The sequence below is a fragment of the Mustelus asterias genome, chromosome 26, assembly GCF_964213995.1.
Source record: "Mustelus asterias chromosome 26, sMusAst1.hap1.1, whole genome shotgun sequence".
Taxonomy (NCBI): Eukaryota; Metazoa; Chordata; class Chondrichthyes; order Carcharhiniformes; family Triakidae; genus Mustelus; species Mustelus asterias.
In genome coordinates this window covers 43,211,387-43,232,516 of record NC_135826.1, presented here as the reverse complement: position 1 = coordinate 43,232,516, position 21,130 = coordinate 43,211,387, and the positions used below count along the sequence as shown (strand labels likewise).

Genomic DNA, 21,130 nt, shown 5'->3' with positions numbered 1-21,130 from the left:
AGATACCACAGCGCACAATATAACTCCAGTCCTGCCAGAGCATCTGTGGAGGAGAAATCTGATCACGTCCGGGAAGAGATGCTTTGCATCCTCGGGAGGTCTTGAGTACTTCTGACTGAGAGCATTTCCGAGCCACTCCCACCCCCCAATCCCCCCTGTCCGCCTCATGTTCCCCACCAAACCCCAGAAGAAGACACGGGTATATCAATTTTTAAAATGTGGAAGTTGGAGTGAATTGAATAATTTATTGCTTTTGAAATCGTTGCGTAAGCTGGCAATTTTTTTCAAAGTTGTTGAAAATCCTTCCACAGCGTTAGGATTCCGAAAAACGGGATGAGGCTGTTGGGTGAGTTTACCTCCCGGAGGAAGATTTTTGTTCCCCCCGGTTGAAACGCAGGCGTTGCACTTTCTGAGCTTGGACTGTGGTGTTGGCAGGCTGCACGGCCAGGGGACAAGGGGCAGCTAAAACTGAGCCCAAACCTATCCCTGAAGGTCACTGAGTGAATCCGGCACCCAAATGCAATGTAGCAGCCTGCTTCTTCGACAGAAAAAGTGGCTTTGAGAACCTGTCAGATAAATATTATCGAAATCAGCAGACAGAAACCTTTTTCTTCCCTGCCTCACTTTTTAAAAAGCATTTCCACCCAGGGTGGGCTGAAGCGTGTTAACTCCTACAATTACCCCTGAGCTTATTCTGGCCAAATCAGCAAAGAAAGGGCGGTGGGAGCAGGTTCAATCACTTCCAAATTGGGGATTAGATAAACTCTTCAAACGGAATAATTTGCAGGGTTATGGGGAAAGAGCGGAGGGAGTGGGATCGATTTGACTCTACCAAAGAGCCGGCCCTGTTCTGATGGGCTGAGAGGCCTCCAGCTACACTCTAACGTTCTTTGATTCTGGGAGATGTTGAAGATTGAATCTGGGACTTTGCTGGTTTGGGTGACTCACTTTTGTGCTGAGCAGTATCCATAACAACTGAACCTTCAGGATGCTCCGGCGGCTCGCTCCTATCCTGAGGGTACGGATGAGACATCAAATAGAAGCTGTTTCTACCCTCTCAGATAGACATCAAAGATTCACAGCCACCATTTTGAAGTAGAGCAGGGAAATTTTCCCCTGGTGTCACGAGCAATATTTAGAATCTCTCCAGTGCAGTAAGCGGCCATTCAGCCCATCGAGTCTGCACTGACTCTCCGAAAGACCATCCCATCCCCATAACCCTGCACATCTATCATGGCCAGTCCACCCAACCTGCACATTTTTGGAGTGTGGGAGGAAACCGGAGCACCCAGAAGAAACCCCCGCAGGTACGGGACGAATGTGCAAACTCCACACTGACAGTTACCCAAGGCCAGAATCGAACCCAGGTCCCTGGTGCTGTAGGATAGCGCATCGCTAATCACTGTGCCGCCCGCCCACTGTGCCACTGTCTCTAAACCAACATTCCTAGGGAAAATACAAGGTTGGCTGGCAGTTATCATATTGCTGTTTTTAGGAACTTGCTCTGGGCAATTGGTTGCCATGTATCTTATGTTACAAAAATAACCATACTCCGAAGATATTACTCCAGTGGCTGTAAAGTACTTCAGAATGCCCTGAGGTTGTCAAAGGTGATAGGTAAATCGAGGAGGCGGCTGTCTACAGAGGTTCTCTCAGGGTAACTTTGGAAGAAATGCTACAGAAATCGGCTCCCCCCTACAACCAAAATAAATGGATGAAACCGAAATCCACCGACATAGGAACAAGTAGAACTCTGTACGCTCGTGTTGGCCCAGGGAATCCCCAAATGTAGAGGAGGGCGGGGAGGGTTGATTGTTCTTTGTCATGTATCCCACAGAGGTGAAGTCACACAACCTGTGGTGAATGTAGTGTGCTCGGGAAGAACAGATGACTTTGTGTCAATGGTTTCCAAAGCTCTCCTCCAGTGGGTGGGGGGGTGGTTCCTAGGCTCAGGGTCTGTTGCAGATTCATTGAGTGGGATCTTACCACTGGCCTTGGGTGTTGAATCATAAGGCGTAGGAGCAGGAGTAGGCCATTTGGCCCATTGAGTCTACTGCGCCATTCAATGAGATCATGACATTGGGGCAAAACGGGGGATCCAAGCCTGCACTCATCACAGCTCAGCTAGTTTCCCACAGGCAGCCAGCCTCCTGATTGGTCTCCTACAGGCTCAGTGTCCAATTAAAGGCCACCAGAACCAAGTGACCCACCCCACTCCCATCACCTCCAGACTGCCACAAGTGGTGGCTCCTACACCTAGTGAGAGGGCAAAATGCCAATAGCCCAGGAAAATTGCCCATCAAAGGGGCTTTAAATATTGAAATAAGTTGCTCCCCCGTCTCCATTCATAACCTTACTTGGCAGCAGAACTCAAGAGATTGACCAGCTATGAAATCATAGAAGAAATCATAGAAACCCTACTGTGCAGAAGGAGGCCATTCGGCCCATCGAGTCGGCACCGACCATAATCCCACCCAGGCCCTACCCCCACATATTTTACCCACTAATCCCTCTAACCTACACATCCCAGGACACTAAGGGGCAATTTTTTTAACCTGGCCAATCAACCTAACCCGCACATCTTTGGACTGTGGGAGGAAACCGGAGCACCCGGAGGAAACCCACGCAGACACGAGGAGAATGTGCAAACTCCACACAGACAGTGACCCGGGCCGGGAATTGAACCCGGGACCCTGGAGCTGTGAAGCAGCAGTGCTAACCACTGTGCTACCATGCCGCTTTTATGCTTGGTAAAAATCTCCATTGCTTTATACTGTATGAGTACCAGGATGATCGGAACATGGGAATTAGGAACAGAAGTAGGCAATTCAGCCATTCAATCAGATCATGGCTGATCTCTCCCTGGTCACAAATCCACCTCCCCACCTGTTCCCCAAATCCCTTTAACCCGATTTTTAAAATTAGAAATATATCTATCTCCTTCTTGAAACCAATGATTCAGACTCCACCGCGCTATGGAGCAGCGAGTTCCACAAATTCACCACCCTCTGCGAGAAGTAGTTCCTCCTCATCTCAGTTTTAAATCTACCGCCTCTCAACCTATACCTGTGACCTCTTGTTCCAGATTGCCCCATAAGAGGAAACATTTGGTCTACATTTACTCTATCAATCACTTTTAGTATTTTCTATACCTCGATCAGATCCCCTCTCATCCTTCTAAACTCCAGCGAATATAAACCCAAACTGTTCAATCTCTCCTCGTACGTCAACCCTTTCATTCCTGGAATCAATCTGGTGAACCTCCTCTGAACTGCCTCCAATGCCGCAACATCCTTCCTCAAATAAGGAGACCAAAACTGGACACAATACTCCAGATGTGGTCTCACCAACACCCTACACAACTGCAACAACACTTCTCTACTTTGAGACTCCAGTCTTTTTGCAATCAATAGAAGGCAAACCTGTTACCGTTCTCTAATTCCTTTGCAGTTACTTGACTGGCACTCTTGATGCTGTGTCTGTCCAAGGTGGCTGTCACTGAGGGGGGTTAATCTTATCATTGCTTGTCTCACCTATGTACAGGATGAGAACAGAATGGGTGATACTGAGAGTTGATCACGACTGTAACGGTTAACTAAATAAAAATCGACGTTGGCTAAAACGTATTGCACATTCACTATCAAAATGCTAATGAGGACTTAAACTAAAGTTCAAATTATTTTTAGGACTAAATATTGACTCACTTCTACGTGGTCCCTGCAAGAGCTGACACGATTCCTGAGATCCCCTGCAAATACTGACACATTCCCAGTGATTTCATAAAATATGGCATGCAACTAGGGCCCCCTTTAAGTATTGACACACTGCCCGGGGACGCCCTATAGGGGCGACACAGTGGTTAGCACTGCTGCCTCACAGTGCCAGAGACCCGGGTTCGATTCCCGGCTTGGGTCACTGTCTGTGTGAGTTTGCATGTTCTCCCCGTGTCTGCGTGGGTTTCCTCTGAGTGCTCCGGTTTCCTCCCGCAGTCCAAAAGGTGTGCTGGTTAGGTGCATTGGCCATGCTAAATTCTACCTCAGTGTACCTGAACAGGCACCGGAGTGGGGCGACTCGGGGATTTTCACTATAACTTCATTGCAGTGTTAGCGTAAGCCTACTTGTGACACTAATAAATAAAATACTGACTCCCTCCCTGGGGACCCCCTGCAAATATTGATGCCCTCCCTGGGTCCCCCTGTAAATACTAAGGCACTGTCCGGGGACCCCTTGCGAATACTGGCGCCCACCCCAGAAATCCCCCTACAAATACTGGCTACCTCCCAGCATCCATGTTGAGAGATCCCATCAGAGTATTACCTTGAAGGTGCAGATAGGGATCCCTCAAATTCATTTTGCAGCGGATTTGCCATTCCACTGGATGAGACATCGTCCATTGGGTCAGGGACTTGTCAGGACTGGAACCACACTGCATGAATAGAAGGGTTGGGAGAGAGTCAGCACAATGAACACCTTACCAAATGGACAGCCTCAACATGGGTTACATTGTCGATTAATGATCTCTGGACTTGGTGGTGCCCAAACCCAAAACAAATAAATCTCATTAATTGAATGAAGATAAAGAATATAATGTTCAATTATAGTTCTTAGAATGCTGGGCATTTCAAAATAAAAATCCCAGACATAAAAACGTTCGGTTTCTTATAGGGGGCAGACCAGCAAAAAACGGGACCATCGGGTGTAAGCTGAACAAAGAGCCTGGTTCCAATCTGGGCGATCTCCTCTGCACCCTGTCCAAGGCCTTGACTTAAGGAGCAGGAGGAGGCCATACAGATAGCCGAGCCCACTCCCCCACTCCCAATGATCACGGCTGATCTTGGGCTTCAGTCCCACTTTCCCCCCCCTTGCTCCCCACATTCTTAATCCCCGAGAGATCAGAAATCTGTCCGTACCAACCTCGAATATATTCAATAATGGAGCATTCACAGCCCTTTGGGGTAGGGAATTCCAAAGATTAGCAACCCTTTAGAGCAAAGTCATTTCTCCTTCTCTCAGTCCTAAATGATTGGGCCCCTTATCCAGAAACTGTGTGCCCCACCCCACACCCAGCCAGCGGAAACTTGTGATACTCATAAATAGGACAGCACAGTGCTTAGCACTGCTGCCTCACAGCGCCAGGGACCCGGGTTCAATTCCCGGCTTGGGTCACTGTCTGTGTGGAGTTTGCACATTCTCACCGTGTCTACATGGGCTTCCTCCGGGTGCTCCGGTTTCCTCCCACAGTCCGAAAGACGTGCTGGTTAGATGCATTGACCCAAACAGACACTGGACTGTGGCGACTAGGGGAATTTCACGGTCACTTCATTGCAGTGTTAATATAAATCTGTCTTGTGACTAATAAATAAACTTTAGTTTAAACAGTCCCTCAGTGTCTAGCCTGTCAACCCACTTTGTAATCATGAATGTTTCAATTAGATCAGCTCTCAATCTTCAAAACCTCTTCCTAAAGTGTGATGCACAGAATATCACACAATGATCCAGCTGATCAGCATTTCATGGTGCCTCGATGTAAGGGCCTTCAGAAGTTAAGTTCAATCTGAAACGTAATGGAGTTAAACACTCTGGAGGGATTGATGTGCACTTGACCATTGCTAAGGTGCAAAGGGCACACGTAAAACATGGTGCTTTGTGTACTTCTGTTACAGGACTGGAACTGAATCTGTCAGTGTTGAAGGTCATGGTCTTTACTTAGCTGTCTGTGGGGGTCACATGCAGTCAAGTATTTGTTGCTGTTGAGTTTTGGACACCGAAAAATTTGCAGCAGACTAAACGTGCCTGTTGTGGATAACTGCAACGGGCCTATATGGAGGAAACTATCATCGTTGTTCAAATCCCTGCCCTTCTTCCCGAAAGCACTTGATTCTGGGAAGCAGTGGAGTTTGACTGGTGGGACCATTTGCGAAGGTTGAAGCCCCCTTTGCTCTACTCAAAGGAAAAAAAATTAATTTGTGTAACTCCTTTCCTTAACTCAGGACGCCCTAAGCTCTTTACAGCCAAGGAAACACTTTGAAGTCTAGTAACTGTGTTAATATGGGAAACACAGCAACCCAATTTGTGCACAGCAAGATTCCACAAACAGCCATTTTATTATAACCAGATAATCTGATTTTCTTTGTTGGGTTGGCTTGATAGATAAATATTATTCAGGACACTGGTGAGAGCGCCTTTGGGATCTTAAAGTTTCACCTGACAGAGAGTAGAGGGGGACTTGGTTTAAAGTTTTTAACTTTTTTAAAGTTTATTTATTAGTGTCACAAGTAGGCTTACATTAACAATGCAATGAAGTTACTGTGAAAATCCCCTGGTTGCCACACTCCAACGCCTGTTCAGGTACACTGAGAGACATTTTAGCACGGCCAATGCATCTAACCAGCATGTCTTTTGAACTGTGGGGGGAAACCGGAGCACCCGGAGGAAACCCACGCAGACACGGAGAGAATGTGCAGACTCCGCACAGACAGTGACCCAAACCGGGAATCGAACTTGGGTCCCTGGTGCTGTGAGGCAGCAGTGTTAACCACTGTGCCACCATGCACACAGTGGTTAGCACAGTGCACGGTGACGCAGTGTTTAAATTCCCATCCAAAAAACGTCACCTCCAACATTGCAGCACTCCGCTCATTCCACACTAAATTGTCAGCCTAGATTTTGTGCTCAATTATCTGAGAGGAAATGACAACGTATTACAGGAGACCATTCAAGTAGGAGGAGAAAGTAGGAAAATGGTTGTAGCGGAGACAGTATTGGTAGGGGGATAAAAAAGCTAAGAATGAGAGTCCAGACAACTGCCCAGTGCCAGGGTTCAGACATCTGCTTTGTGCTGGGGAGGGACTTGCAGTAGGAGGGGAAGATCCAGTGGTTATTGTCCATGGAAGTATCAACAGTGTTAGTAGGACTAGGGAGGAGGATCTGCTTAGGGGATATGAGCAACTAGGGGCTAAACTAAAAGACTTCGATTTGATTTTTGATTTAATTTGATTTAATATTGTCACATGTATGAACATACAATGAAAAGTATTGTTTCTTGCATGCTGTACAGACAAAGCATACCGTTCATAGAGAAGGAAACTAGAGAGTGCAGAGTGCAGTGTTACAGTCATAGCTAGGGTGTAGAGAAAGATCAACTTAATGCAAGGTAAGGCCATTCAAAAGTCTGACAACAGCAGGGAAGAAGCTTTTCTTGAGTCGGTTGGTACGTGACCTCAGACTTTTGCATCTTTTTCCCGAAGGAAGAAGGTGGAAGAGAGAATGTCCGGGGTGCGTGGGGTCCTTAATTATGCTGGCTGCTTTGCTGAGGCAGCGGGAAGCGTAGACAGAGTCAATGGATAGGAGGCTGGTTTGCGTGATGGATTGGGCTACATTCACGACCTTTTGTAGTTCCTTGCGGTCTTGGGCAGAGCAGGAGCCATCCCAAGCTGTGGTACAACCAGAAAGAATGCTTTCTATGGTGCATCTGTAAAAGTTGGTGAGAGTCATAGCTGACACGCCAAATTTCCTTAGTCTTCTGAAATAAGACTAGAGAGTGAAATGTGTGTCTTTAAGATTGTGCGAGAAATGGGTTTTGATTCATGAGGTACTGGGTAAAACGAGTGCTGTACCATTGGGATGGTCTTCACCTGAACCGTATTGGACCAGTGTTCTGGTGAGTTTTATAACTAGGGTGGTAGAGCGGGCTTAAGTAGCAAAGTAAAGGTATCAGGTGTGGGAAGATGTGCTCAATTAATGAGAGAAGACCAGGCAAGAAAACAAGGTAGCAGTAGAAGATTGCAGGAGGGACAGAATGGACAAATTTAGGAGTGCAGCAGCAGTTAAGGCCAGAGATTGCGAAAAGGGCTGAAAGACAGAGTTAAAGGTTCTGTATCTGAATGCATATAGCATTTATAACTAAATAGATGAATTGACTGCTCAGATAGAAATAGATATGTCTGATCTGATAGCCATTACGGAGATATGGCTATAAGATGACAAAGCCTGGGATTGAATGTTCAGGGTATATGATATGTTGTAAGGACAGGTGCTAGGAAAAGGTGGAGGGGTAGCTCTGTTATCTAAAGATGACAGTACAATAGAGAGGGATGACCTTGCTTCCAAAGGTCAAGATGTAGAAACAGTTGGATAGAGGTGAGAAATAGTAAAGGTAGGAAGTCACTAAAGGGAGTAGCTTATAGGCTCTCTAATAGTAACCACACTGTAGGACAGAGTACACAGAAAGGAATGATTTGAGGATTGTGACAGAGGTACTCTGGTAATCTCTGGTAAAAGGGACCTTGGTGTGTTTGTCCATAGATCCCTGAAGGCGGAAAGGCAGGTTAATACGGTGGTGAAAAAGGCATTAGGCACAGTCGCCTTTATCAATCGGGGTATGGATTACAAAAGCAGAGAGGTCATGATGGAGTTGTATTGAACTTTGGTGAGGCCACAGCTGGAGCACTGTGTGCAGTTCTGGTCGCCACATTATAGGAAGGATGTGATTGCACTGGAGAGGGTGCAGAGGAGATTCACCAGGATGCTGCCTGGGGTGGAACATTTAAGTTATAAAGAGAGGTTCGATAGGCTTGGGTTGTTTTCTCTGGAGCAGAAAGACTGAGGAGCAACCTAATCGAGGTGTACAAGATTATGAGGGGCATGGACAGGGTGGATAGGGAGCAGCTGTTCCCCTAAGTTGAAGGGTCAGTTACGAAGGGACACAAGTTAAAGTGAGGGGTGAGAGGGTTGGGGGGGATTTGAGGAAAAACCTTTTTACCCAGAGAGTGGTGATGGTCTGGAATGCGCTGCCTGGGAGGGTAGTGGAGGCGGGACGCCTCACATCCTTTAAAAAGTACCTGGATGAGCACTTGGCACGTCATAACATTCAAGGCTATGGGCCAAGTGCTGGCAAGTGGGATTAGGTGGGCAGGTCAGGGCCTTGCATGCATCGATGCAGACTCAGTGGGCCGAAGGGCCTCTTCTGCACTGTGGTACTCTATGATTCAATGATTCTGTGATTCTGTAATCATGGTGATTTTAATCTACATATGGTTTGGGTGAACCAGACTGGCAAATGTAGTCTGGAAGATGAGTTCATAAGTGTGTTTTTAAGAGAATTTCTTAGACTTTAGAGGCAACCAGAGAGCAGGTTTAACTAGATCTGGCAATGTGCAATGAGACAAGATTAATTAATGACCTCATAGTAAAGACACCCTTAGGTAGCTGTGATTATAATATAATTGAATTTTACATTCAATTTGAGGGAAAGAAGAGTGGGTCTAAGACTAATATTTTAAACTTAATTAAGGGCCATTATGAGGGCATGAAAGCAGAGCTGGCTAAATTGAACTGGTAATTTAGGTTAAGGGATAGGTCAATAGCGATTTAGTGGCAGATGTTTGAGGGGATATTTCAGAATGCACAGAATAGATACATTCCAACAAAAAAGGAAAATTCCAAAGAGAGGACCCACTATCTGTGGTTAACTAAAAAAGTTAAAGATGGTGTCAAACTTAAAGAAAAAAACGTATAATTGTGCAAAAATGGGTGGCAGGTCAGACGATTGAACAGAATGTAAAAACAGCAAAGGATGACAAAAAGATTAATAAGGAGGGGAAAATAGTGTATGAGGGAAAGCTAAATCTAGCTAGAAATATAAAGATAGTAAGAGTTTCGATAGCGAGTTAACAAAGTGAGTGTTGGTTCTATAGAAAGTGAGTCTGGGTATTTATTAATGGAAATTCAGGAAATTGTAGATGGATTGAACAGGTGTTTTGTATCAGTTTTCGCTATAGAGGATTCAAGTAATATCGGAGAAATAGCTGTAAATCAGGAAGGGAGGGAGGACTTCAAGAGATTGCAATCACTTGAAGTGATAATTACCAAAAGTTCCCAGGCACTGATGGACTTCAACCTAGAGTCTGAAAAGATATGGCTACTGAGATTGTTGATGCATTGATTTTAACTTTCTAACATTCACTAGATTTGTGGAATGTTCCAATAGATTCAAAAATAACTAACATAACTCCTTTATTCAAAAAGAGAGGGAGACTGAAAGCTGGAAATTAAAGACCGGTTAAGTTAACGTTTGTCATTTGCAAATTCAAGAAGCTATTATTTAAGATTAACAAAGGACTTGAATAAATTTGAGATAATCGGGCAGAGTCAATGGTTTTGTGAGAGGAGAATCATGTTTAACTAATTTATTGGAGTTCTTTGAGTTTATTTATTAGTGTCACAAGTAGGCTGATATTAACACTGCAATGAAGTTACTGTGAGGGAGAATTTAGCACGGCCAATGCACATAACCAGCACGTCTTTCGGACTGTGGAAGGAAACCGGAGCACAGAGGAAATCCACGCAGACCCGGGGGAAGAACATGCAAACTCCGCACAGACAGTGACCCAAGCCGGGAATCGAACCTAGGTCCCTGGCGCTGTGAGGCAGCAGTGCTAACCACTGTGCCACCCCTTTGTTGCAGAAGTAAAGGGAGCTGTGGATAAAGGGGAACTGCTGGATGTACTGTATTTAGATTTTCAGAAGGTATTTGATAAGGTGTCATATCAAAGATTATTGCGGAAAATGGAAGCTCATGGTGTATGCAAGATTGTTTAGTGTGGATAGACAATTGGCTAGCTAACATGAAGTGTCATTTTGTGGTCGGCGGGATGAGATGAGTGGTGTGCCACAGGGATCAGTGCTGGGGCACCAATTCTTTACCATTTATATAAAGGACTTGGTTGAAGGGACGAATGGTATGGTTGCTGATGACAAATGATAGCTAGGAAAGTAATTTGTGAAGAGCACTAAGGAGGTGACAAAAGGGTAAAGATAGTTTAGGTGAGTGGGCAAAGATCTGGCAAATGGAGGATATTGTGGGAAAATGTGAGGTTGTCCATTTTGGCAGGGTGGATGAAAAAGAAGCTTATTTTCTGCACTGTGAGGGATTGCAGAGATTTGAGATGCCGAGCAATCTGAGTGTTTTAATGCAGGAATCGCAAAAGGTTAGAATACAGGTGCTGCAAGTAACCAGCAAAGTTAATAGAATATTATTGCTTATTGCGAGGGAAATAGAATGCAAGAGTGCAGATGTTATCCTTCAGTTATGCAGTGCATCGGTGAGGCCACATCTGGAGTACTGCATATAGCACTGGTCTCCTTAATTAAGTAAAGATGTAAATGTATTGGAAGCAGTTCAGAGAAGGTTTACTAGTTTAATACCTATGATAGGCAGCTTGTCTTATGAGGAGAGATTACTGGGCAGGGTAGGCTTGTATCCACTTCTCCAGTTTAGAAGAGTAAGAGGCAACTTGATTGGAACATATAAGATCCTGAGGAGTCCTGACAGAGTGAATGTGGAGACGATGTTTCCTCTTCTGGGAGAATCCAGAACTGGGAGCCACTGTTTAAAAATAAGTAATCGCCCATTTAAGACAAAAAAGAGGAAAACTGCTTTTTTCTCGGAGGGTTGGGAGTCTCTTCCTCAAGGCAGTCGAAGCAGTCTTTGAATATCTATAAGGCAGGAATAGATGGATTCTTGATAAGCAAGCGGTTGAAAGGTTATCAGGGTAAGCAGGGATGTGAAGTTGAGATCAGCCATGATCTTATTGAATGGCGGAGCATGCTCGAGGGGTCAAGTGGCCTACTCCTACTCTTCATTCTTATGTTCATACAGAAGTAAGGATGCTTTGCTGCTGTTGTACAGGGTATTGGTGAGACCACAACAATGGAGTATTGTGTAGAATTTTGGTCTCTTAATTTAAGAAAGGACATATTGGCATTAGAAGCAGTTCAGGGAAGGTTCACTCAACTGATTCCCAGAATGAGGGTTTTATCCTATGAGGAAAGGGTGAATAGGTTGGGACAGTACTCATTGGAGTTTAGAAGAATGAGAGGTGAACTTATTGAAACATAAAATCCTGAGGGGACTTGGCAGAGTGGATGCTGGGAGGATGTTTCCCTTGTGGGAGAAACTAAAAATAAGTGGTATTCCATTTAAAACAGAGATGAGGGAAAATCCCTTTCCCTTGCGGGTCATGAGTCTTTGGAACTCTCTTGCCCAGAGAGCAGTGGAGGCAGGGTCATTGAATATTTTTAAGGCAGATTTTTGACTAAAAAGGGTGTCAAATGTTATTGGGGTAGGCATAAGTGTGGAGTTGAGGCCACCGTCAGGTGAGCCATGCTCTTACTCAATGGCGGAGCAGGCCTGAGGGGCCAAATGGCCTACTCTTGCTTCTAATTCAAATGTATGTTCATATAGCATTTAATGCAGGATGCAGCAAGAACATTTCTGTGTTTTTCCCCTCCTCCAAGTCTTTTGGTCAAAAGGCCCAACTGGCAATGCAGGATGAAAAGTGTGGGAGAGAAATGAGATTGAATTGACGTTAGCCTCGGGGGGGTTTTCCAAACCTGCTGATTGTAAGGGATAAGGAGTGGGGCATTTCTAAAGTTTCGAGAAAGAATGGGTTCGAGTGGGTGACAATCAGATGAGTAAACTGAGGATGCAGGAGGAGGAAATGTCGTGATGATTAGCAGGATAAAGATGGCCTTTAATCCAATCAAGGTTTGCTTTAAGAAACAATTGGGCAGGAAAGATTCACCAGTTGACAGGAAAGTGCCACGCAATAGGTAATGAACCAAAGGTGGTGATGGTGGAGGGGAGGTATCAGTGTTTTGCATCATTGTAAAGTCAAGTTTGACTCAAATCAAGAAGTTTCAGAAAGATATTTCAGTGAGATGCAATGTAGTTTTTTTTTTGTACACCAGGGGATAGGTATGAATGTAAAGTTAGATGTAGAAAATCAGCCATGATCTTAATGAATGGCAGAGCAGGCTCAAGGGACTGTCTAGTCTCCTCTTGCTCCATTTTTTAGTGTTAACAACCTCTTTCACTGTTATTTCTTTTTCTCTCCACACGATAATGAACTCGTAGAATGAATATTCCAGAGAAGGGTTTGATTTGGGGTCCATTGTCATTATGAAAGGAGATGGCTCCATATCTGTTAATAAGGGGGAAATTGATGGTTGGGAGATATTAACGCTAGGTAGGCAAAGGAACTTTGTGTCATCTGTATCTTCCCTGTGACCTTTGTTTGGGACGTCTTGTTTGTTAGGTTGATTTTTCTTTTTACAAAGCTTTGTTTAAATGTGCCCAGAAAACCAAGGCTGAGTAGTAATTGCGAGTATGTTGGGTCTGGGATTTAGAGACTTGGCCTCATTACCTTGTTTAGTTTAATCCATTTGGGATTTTCCAAGGAGGTTGGATATGATGCTGTTGTATTTTCCATAATTTCTTGTGCTAGGCAAGGGTACCAAGTACTCAAGTCACTGAGTGGCTGAAGAAGTAGATTTCTTTAAGACAGGTATATACGAAAAGTGAGGTCTTGTGGTGCAGTGATACCATCCCTATCTCTGGACCAGTAACTCCGGGTTCAAGTCCCACTTCAGGAGTTGATGGGCTCGCAAGGTGCATTCTTGATTGGGCCTAAAAGGGTGGCTTATCAGCCTGTTGGCAGGCAGTAAGACTGGCCAACCACACTGCAGAAGGCAATGGCAAATCACTGCATTAGTTTATCAAGCATAATCATAGACCAATCTGATCAAAGTCCATGGACACCAATATTCCCTTAAGGACATGAAACTTGAAGGAAGAGGAGGCTATGTGAAGCAAGTTCTTGTTCACCCCATGATTGGGCGGCACGGTAGCACAGTGTTAGCACTGCTGCTTCACAGCTCCAGGGACCTGGGTTCGATTCCCGGCTTGGGTCACTGTCTGTGTGGAGTTTGCACATTCTCCTCGTGTCTGCGTGGGTTTCCTCCGGGTGCTCCGGTTTCCTCCCACAGTCCAAAGATGTGCGGGTTAGGTTGATTGGCCATGCTAAAATTGCCCTTAGTGTCCTGGGAAGTGTAGGTTAGAGGGATTAGTGGGTAAATATGTAGGGATATGGGGGTAGGGCCTGGGTGGGATTGTGGTCGGTGCAGACTCGATGGGCCGAATGGCCTCTTTCTGTGCTGTAGGGTTTCTAAGATTTCTAAGATTTCTAAGACTTTGTTGTACAAGGTAGAAGATTGACTGCTCTTGTAAAGGCATTGTGCATTAGTTCAGTTGTTCAGCCGTGGTGTGAGGAGAATTGAAGCGAGACAACATGCTACAGGAGACTCAGGGAAAACTGCAGAGCGAACATTGTGAAATTCAATGGGAGCTATATCTCCCAGGTTGTGGGAGTGCTGCACTGTTGGAGATGCTGTCTTTTAGAGGCATGAAACCAAGGTCCATCTGCCCTTTTAAGTGGGTGTAAAAGATTCCATGGCATTACTCTGAGAAAGAATTGGGTACCTTCCGTACTCCAGCCAATGTTTATTTCTCAACCGACATCACTAAAAGAAAACAGATTATGTGGCCATTATCACTTTGCGGTTTATGGGAGCTTGCTGTGTACCAATTACTTCCTGTGTTTCCTAAACTATGGCAGTAACTGCACTTCAAAAAGTACTTTGTTGGTTTCAAACCTTGGGAGGTCACAAGAGGCACAGAAATGTAAGTCAGATAGATTGTTGGGTTTGTATTTCATAGAATCCCTACAGTGCAGAAGGAGGCCATTTGGCCCATTGAGTCTGTACCGACCACAATCCCAGCCAGGCCCTATCCCCTTAGCCCCATCTATTTATCCTGCTAATTCCCCTAATACTAAGGGGCAATTTAGCATGACCAATCAACCTAACCTGCACATCTTTGGACTGTGGGAGGAAACCGGAGCACCCGGAGGAAACCCATGCAGACACGGGGAGAATGTGCAAAGCCCACACAGACAGTGACCCGAGGCCAGAATTGAACCCGGGTCCCTGGCGCTTGAGGCAGCAGTGCTAACCACCGTTTGATCGCTGGTCCTTGCTGAATTCGCCAGGATGGCACTAGGGGTGCTTAAATGGGCTTTGATGTCTTTAGTTCAAGAGGTGGGTTTGGGAATTGGAGGGGGAATGGTGGGAGAGGAGAAATCGTGCTCCTGATCACCAGCTAATGACCCCTAAGGTTGCCAACTCTGTCGGGAGTTATTCCCGGATGTGTCATCACATTACCCCGCCCCACAATCCTGCCATGTGGCCTGTGTTCCCACATCATTTAGAAAAGGAACAGATTTGTCATTGCCCTACTGAACAATTTTTGACTGTCAGTCCTTTCTCGTTTTGCCAATATATTTTAACTAATAAACAAAAGGCAATTTAACTTAGTATCCCTCTGATTTTTCTCACAGAATTGGGCACAATATTGTGCCAAGATTAATCTTTAATTCTTGAAATCTCTAGGGCAATCCTGGCGAGCTGGCAGTCCAAATAACTCATGGATGGAAAGAATGTGTATTTGGATAGAGTCAGGGATGGATGTGTTGCCCTCTGAGGGAGAGTAACCTGCAAACAGTCAATGTCGGGGCCTAAACTTTGGGGTGAATACCTGAGGGCAGCTTACACACAAAGGAGGGGGGGAATTTTCCTGTCCCGCCTGCCATGGGAATCATAGCGGGTGGGAGGCAGAGCATGCAAAGGCCTGTTGACCTCAGGTTGGATTTTCTGGTTTTGTGGTGAGCGTGGCTGGAAAGTCCCGCCTGAGGAGCGACAGTCCACCCCCAGAAGGAGAGATTGAGATATGGCAGAGGAAATGGGTAGTTGGTCAAGTTGGTAAACTCAATAAAAAGGCATTCTTTTCATTTAATTCACTGAAAGGCCATAGGAAGAAGGGTTTAGCTTCACATTACGGTTCTTTTATCTTCTACAACGGTTCTTGATAACTCAGCTGTCTCCCTCATGTCTAAGCGAGCTAATGAATGTTGTGTTAAGGGTGCTTGCAAGACAATGCCCAGGAGAACCGGCATTCTCTTAGATTTAAGGTAATGAGTAAGCTTCTTGATAGGAAGCCGTCCTTGGAGAATTTAGTAATTAAGGGTTCAAGGATTCCTTAGTTGGGGAGGACTGGGGCGATTCACTTTGAAACTATTACACGTTTACACATTTGGTGCTAAGTGTCTTTTTCAATAGCTCCTTCCTCAACCGGCTCCTTTGGTTCCCATCAGTTGAGCATTACAAACTGCAACTGCTCTTGGGAAAGCTTGAAAGCCCAACTATAGCAATAACTGGTACTTGGGAGCGAGAACAAAGAACTTTTCAACAGAAATGCCCTCCTTTAGTTTATTTATTAGTGTCACAAGTAGGCTTATGCTAACACTGCAATTAAGTTACTGTGAAAATCCCCTAGTAGCCACACTCCGGCGCCTGTTCGGGTACACTGAGGGAGAAGTTAGCATGGCCAATGCACCTAACCAGCACGTCTTTCAGACTGTGGGAGGAAACTGGAGCACCCGGAGGAAACCCACGCAGACACGGGGAGAACGCACAGACAGTGACCCAAGGCTGGAATTGAACCCGGTTCCCTGGCGCTGTGAGCCAGCAGTGGTAACCATTGTGCCACCGTGCCGCCCACTTGCCTAAGAGAAAAGGGAAGAGTTTTGTGTACCAGCCTGGGACACCAGTCTTTGCTCTGGATAATGCGATCTCATCTATTCCAGACCCGTTGAGAGTCGGAGCACAATGGGGACCTGGTTGACACTTGAAGTGTAGTTTGCCATGATCAAACTGAAGCCATCAGTTGTTGCTGTTGAGAATTAGTCTGGTGAATATTTATGTTTTCGATGCCAGTTTTGTGCATGTTCTCCCCCTGCTCCGTCTTTCCTTGCCCAAAGTGTTGACTCTTTCTTATCTACAACTACCAGTGGCTGAGGCGAATATCATAATGCTTTTATGGAGAAGCTAGGTAAACGCTTGAGGGAGAAAGAAATAGAAGGCAATGCTGATAGGATGAGATGAAGAGCGGCAGGAGAAGACTTGTGTGTGAAGCATAAGCATTGCGCAGTTGGGCTTATTTGTGAGATATGTTCAATGTAAAATGTCCAAGTTCCATCGGTGCTCCCCCTCCCTGCCCCTTTGTCCAAGTACCCCCTCTGTACACAGGAGTGTTGGCAACAAGTTTTTTTCAGCCAAAAACATCAACTATGACTGATCCTATCCTCAGCTACTATTGACACAGGTGCATTTTGCCAGGTGAAGGACTGACTGACCAGATAGGAGCAGGAACTTGGTGAGTTTGCAGTACAGAAGGAGGCCATTCAGCCTTACACATATATGCTAATGCAGTCCAAACCTTCACCCTAAAGCATCAGCACTCTTGTCTCTCTGTGTTCAACTCCACAAATGTTAATGCTAAATCTAAACCAAGACTCCCAGTGAAGTCTTGTGGGAATGCTGCACTTCCTGTAGTGTTGCCGTTCAGATGAGGCGTTAAACTAAAACCCCATCTGCTCTCTCAACTGAACGTAAAAGATCCCATGACATAATTTCATTGAAAAGCAGGGGATCTTTCCCAGTGTACTGCTCAATATTTATCCCTCAAAACATTGGTCATTGTTGCATTACAGTTTGTGGGAGTTTGCTGAGCACAAATTGGCAGTTGTGTTTCCCACATTACAACAGCAGCTACACTTCAAAAAGTACTTTATCTGTTGCAAATGGTGAGGGTGTCCAGAACCAGGGTGGGGGGTCACAGTCTGAGGATACAACATTGGCACAACATCGTGGGCCGAAGGGCCTGTTCTGTGCTGTACTGTTCTATGTTCTATGATACAGGATAGACGGTTTAGGACAGATGTGAGGAGAAATTTCTTCACCCAGAGTGGTCAGCCTGTGGAATTCACTCCCATAGAATGTAGTTGAGGCCAAAACATTGAATGTTTTCAAGAAGCAGTTAGATATAGCACTTGGGGGGGAAGGGGGGGTCAAAGGATATGGAGGGGGGGGGGGGGGGGAGGCAGGATCAGGCTATTGAGTTGGATGATCGGCCATGATAATGAATGGCGGAGCAGGCTTGAAGGGCTGAATGGCCTTCTCCTGCTCCTATTTTCTAAAGTGCTATGGGACTTTCTGAGGTTATGAAAAGCTATAGAAATGCAGGTCTTTAATTTATGATCCTGTATCGTGATCTGATTTAAATATTAATCCACTGTGACCTTAAAAGGGAAGATGGTTTTTGTCTCAATCGCTCCCTCTAGCCAAATATCTCAAACCCCAGTGAGAAAGGAATTTCTCCCAATTTCGCCCTGCCCCGCTGCAGTATTGGCAATGATAAATTGGCGACCTCTCTTTACTGACTCTCTGCAAGGAACTAAATATCTTTCCATAATCTATAAAAATCATTTTGACGGAGTGAGCTGGAACATTGTCGTTCCAACCCAGGGGTTACCACAGCTCATTGAAATACAGCCATCATCACCTTGGTGGTGAGTTCCCAACCCATCACAGACTGCTTTGTTGGCCCTTTATTAAACTCCCTGTTAATTAATGAATAATTATTTTAAATGGTTCACTGTGATCCCTGCTGTGTTTGGTATTTTGTTTCTTGATTGCTAAACTCCACCATGTGCAAAATGATTTGATTTGATTTGTTATTGTCGCATATATTAATATACAGTGAAAAGTGTTGTTTCTTGCACGCCATACAGACAAAGCATACAGTTCATAGAGAAGGAAATGAGAGTGTGCAGAATGTAGTGTTACAGTCATAGCTAGGGTGCAGAGAAAGATCAACTTCATGCAAGGTAGGTCCATTCAAAAGTCTGATGGCAGCAGGGAAGAAGCTGTTCTTGAGTCGGTTGGGACGTGACCTCAGACTTTTGTATCTTTTTCCTGAAGGAAGAAGGTGGAAGAGAGAATGTCCGGGATGCGTGGGGTCCTTAATTACACTGGCTGCTTTGCCGAGGCAGCGGGAAGTGTAGACAGAGGCAGTGGATGGGAGGCTGGTTTGCGTGATGGATTGGGCTTCATTCACGACCTTTTGTAGTTCCTTGCGGTCTTGGGCAGAGCAGGAGCCATACGTTCTAATTGAGTAAGATTTCCAGGGTAGAGTTGCGATTTTCTGGTCTGGAATTTATTCAAAACCAAGTGTAAAATTGTGAAGTGACGGGGTTTAAAAACCCGCTTACTGCTGCACTGCCTCACAAACTCGATTGCTGGAATTCTCCAGCCATTCAAGCCCCACCGTCACTACCAGCAAGGGTGGAGAATTTGGTGCTCAGCCAAATCTCCGTTCACACCAGAGAGACCCGCAAGCATGAATGGCCAGATAATTCTGGCCTATATGTTATTAAATTCATTCCCAGGATGTGGGAGTTGGTAGCAAGGCTGGCATTTATTACCCACCTTAGTTGCCCTGACTGACTGGGCAACTTCAGAGGGCAGTTAAGAGCCAACCATTTTGGTGTGGGACTGGAGTCACATATAGGCCCTGACTGGGTATTCTTTCCCGAACGGTTATTTGTCACTGACAGGGCGGCACAGTGGTTAGCATTGCTGCCTCATAGCGCCAGGGAACCAGGTTCGATTCTCGGCTTGGGTAACTGTGCAGAGTTTGCACATTCTCCCCGTGTCTGCGTGGGTTTCCTCCGGGTGCTCCGGTTTCCTCCCACAGTCTGAAAGACATGCTGGTTAGGTGCATTGGCCGTGCTAAATTCTCTCTGTGTACCCGAACAGGTGCTGGAGTGTGGCGACTAGGGTATTCTCACAGTAACTTCATTGCAGTGTTAATGTATGTCTACTTGTGACGGTAATAAAATAAATAAAAAGCTTCTTTTGTCACTTCTGCAAAAGACAGCCTTATTATATCCACATTTAAAAACAAAATTGGATTCAAATTCTCCAGTTGCATGGTAGGGTGTGAACTCCCATTCTCAGGATTATTATTCCAGGCTCCTGGAATACCAATTTCAGTAACTGTTATCTTTGAATACCTTCAAATAAATTGGGCTGAGCCTGTGTCACTTGGCGTTTAGAAGAATAAGGGATGATCTTATTGAAAGATTTAAGGTCCTGAGGGGTCTTGGCAGGATGGATGCTGAGATAGAATCATAGAATCCTTACAGTGCAGAAGGAGGCCAGTCAGCCCATCAAGTGGAGGGATGGGTTGGTAAGTTTGCTGACGACACCAAGGTAGGTGGTGTTGTGGATAGTTTGGAGGGATGTCAGAAGTTGCAGCGAGACATAGATAGAATGCAAGACTGGGCGGAGAAGTGGCAGATGGACTTCAACCCGGATAAGTGTGTGGTGATCCATTTTGGCAGATCCAATGGGATGAAGCAGCAGTATAATATGAAGGGTACCATTCTTAGCAGTGTAGAGGATCAGAAGGACCTTGGGGTCCGGGTCCATAGGACTCTTAAATCGGCCTCGCAGGTGGAGGATGCGGTCAAGAAGGCGTACGGCGTACTGGCCTTCATTAATCGAGGGATTGAGTTTAGGAGTCGGGAGATAATGCTGCAGCTTTATAGGACCCTGGTTAGACCCCACTTGGAGTACTGCGCGCAGTTCTGGTCACCTCATTACAGGAAAGATGTTGAAGCCATTGAAAGGGTGCAGAGGAGATTTACAAGGATGTTGCCTGGATTGGGGGGCATGCCTTATGAGGATAGGTTGAGGGAGCTTGGTCTCTTCTCCCTGGAGAGACGAAGGATGAGAGGTGACCTGATAGAGGTTTACAAGATGTTGAGAGGTCTGGATAGGGTAGACTCTCAGAGGCTATTTCCAAGGGCTGAAATGGTTGCTACGAGAGGACACAGGTTTAAGGTGCTGGGGGGTAGGTACAGAGGAGATGTCAGGGGTAAGTTTTTCACTCAGAGGGTGGTGGGTGAGTGGAATCGGCTGACGTCGGTGGTGGTGGAGGCAAACTCGTTGGGGTCTTTTAAGAGACTTCTGGATGAGTACATGGGATTTAATGGGATTGAGGGCTATAGATAGGCCTAGAGGTGGGGATGTGATCGGCGCAACTTGTGGGCCGAAGGGCCTGTTTGTGCTGTGGCTTTCTATGTTCTATGTTCTAAGTCTGCACCGACCACAATCCCACCCAGGCCCTATTCCCGTTTTCCCCTTGTGGGAGAGATTAGAACGAGGGGAGACAGTTTAAAGAAAAAAGAGGTCTCCCAATTAAGATGGAAATTAGAAGATTTTTTTTTCTCCAAGGGTTGTGAGGCTTTGGAGCTCTCCTTCTCAGAGACTGTTGGAGACAAAGTTATTGAATATTTTTAAGGCAGAGATAGATAGATTTTTTTTCACT

General features: G+C 45.5%; 1 protein-coding gene across 5 annotated transcripts in view; it reads left to right on the top strand.

The window, feature by feature from the left end:
- mef2b (myocyte enhancer factor 2b) overlaps positions 1-21,130 on the top strand; it is a 161,917-nt gene that overhangs the window by 22,856 nt on the left and 117,931 nt on the right. Inside the window, exon 1 of one of the 5 annotated variants that reach the window (XM_078198628.1) lies at positions 324-346. The exons of the other annotated variants lie outside the window; for them this stretch is intronic. The gene's annotated coding sequence lies outside the window, so the exon portion shown is untranslated. Of the gene's footprint in view, positions 1-323; positions 347-21,130 lie in introns of those variants that run through there. 5 annotated transcript variants of the gene reach the window in all.